The following is a 2,082-nucleotide window of genomic DNA, read 5'->3' on the forward strand; positions in this document are numbered from 1 at the left end:
CAAGGGGGCAGGGTGATCAGAAAAAGCATTTTTCAACTGTTTCTATAATAGTATATTAAAGAAGGCGAAGCTGGGGAGTTCAAGGGGCAGGGTGACCAAAAAAAGCATTTTTCAACTGTTTCTATAATAGTATATTAAAGAAGGGTAAGCTGGGTAGTTCAAGGGGCAGGGTGACCAAAAAAAGCATTTTTCAACTGCTTCTTTAATAGTATATTAAAGAAGGCTAAGCTGGGTAGTTCAAGGGGCAGGGTGATCAGAAAAAGCATGTTTTCAACTGTTTCTATAGTAGTATATTAAAGAAGGAGAAGGTGGGTAGTTTAAGGGCCAGTGTGATCAGAAAAAGCATTTTTCAACTGTTTCTATAATAATATATTAAAGAATGGTAAGCTGGGTAGTTGAAGGGGGCAGGGTGTCCAAAAAAAGCATTTTTCAACTGCTTCTATAATAGTATATTAAAGAAGGCTAAGCTGGGTAGTTCAAGGGGCAGGGTGACTAAAAAAAGAATTTTTCAACTGTTTCTATAGTAGTATATTAAAGAAGGGTAAGCTGGGTAGTTCAAGGGGCAGGGTGACCAAAAAAATAATTTTTTCAACTGTTTCTATAGTAGTATATGGAATAAGGAGAAGTTGAAGGGGGCAGGGTGATCAGAAGAAACATTGTTCAGCTGTTAATCATGCATATTTGTTATGGCTAAAATGACATGCAAAATTGAATAAGAATTTAAGTTAAAATAAATGGGTAATTACTAGCTATAAATGTAACTAGTGTTTTAGATGTGAAAGGAAATACACATGATTTTAGGACAGTATTGAAATTGACAGTTGTCTTGTGAGAAAAGCCATTAAAACGAGTTAATTATTAGTTAATAAAAACAGTTTGTTCGGTAGATGAAATCTTTCAAAAACATTGGGTCCTTGGTGGTGAAAAGATTGGGAACCACTGGTCTAGAATATGTGTCTCTTTAAAGATTGACAGTTGTATAGAATACATGTCTCTTTTAAATCTTTTGACATGGGGTTGGTCAATTTGACCGAGTCACGTGACCTTCTGTAATCGTTTAAAGTTGACATAAATTTATTATTTATAACTATATATATTGGGTATATCTTCACGAAATTTGGCAGTCTTTCAGTTAATATTACAAGTCTTTCACATACAAAAAGTCATATTTCTTAGTGAAGTACGCTTAACAAAATAAAATAAAGTTTTGTCTATGAATATATTGAGTATTTGTTTTGCATAGTCTGTGTGCAAAGTAATTTTCATGTTAAAATTAAAAATACTTTTCGTCATCTTAAAAATCTCAAATTTCCTTTGTGTAATCCCTAAAAACCTCCTAAATGCATTTCAAGCATTTTTTTCACTAAATCCTTATAGTTTATATGTTATTTTCTCTACCCTAATCTCAAAATGGGATCGGTCAATTCGACCGATCTCGTAACCACCAAAAAAAATCAAAATAAACCTAAATTAACCTTCTTTTCTTTCTAGTATGACTTCAAATTGTAACATGAAACCACATTTGTTTATCCTAAGTAGCTCTAAGTTCGTAACATTATACATCTATTTATAATTAAATTTTATTGTTTTATTGCCCTTTTTATTGCTCTTTGAACCGTGTCTAACTGCTATATACACCATTATGAGTTGTAAATCACTCGGGGAATGTGCAGCTCACGTTATGCCATTGAATTACATTACCCACGAGCTGCTCGTGTGTGTGCTTCGTGAATTATTATATTATTACTTATTTTATCTAATCTAACCTAAAGAGATCACTATTTTTACATTTTAGTTACTTTTATAATAAAAAATAAACATGAAAAACAAGTAATAAATTTCTTGCCCTCAATTGTCATGGAGAGTTAAGCCTGACTTTTTTAGCAATTATAGTAAAGCACTTAACAATTTTTATTTAATTAAATAATATATCAAAGAATATAGACAAATTCACTTACTTCTAAACATTTTCCTGGCTTTCTAACTATGTGACTAAAAGCCGTTACAAATTCATCCAAGCTAGTCGTTAACTTTCCTACGTTAAATTGACGGTTATCTGTTCAGAACACAATGTTATACAAT

At 31.8% G+C, this 2,082-nt stretch overlaps 1 protein-coding gene across 1 annotated transcript in view; it reads left to right on the plus strand.

Moving 5' to 3' along the window:
• Positions 1-2,082, plus strand: part of LOC106470417 (SWI/SNF complex subunit SMARCC2-like) — a 56,735-nt gene that overhangs the window by 16,188 nt on the left and 38,465 nt on the right.

Source organism: Limulus polyphemus, unplaced genomic scaffold (genome assembly GCF_000517525.1).
Source record: "Limulus polyphemus unplaced genomic scaffold, Limulus_polyphemus-2.1.2 Scaffold3988, whole genome shotgun sequence".
NCBI classification, from domain to species: Eukaryota; Metazoa; Arthropoda; class Merostomata; order Xiphosura; family Limulidae; genus Limulus; species Limulus polyphemus.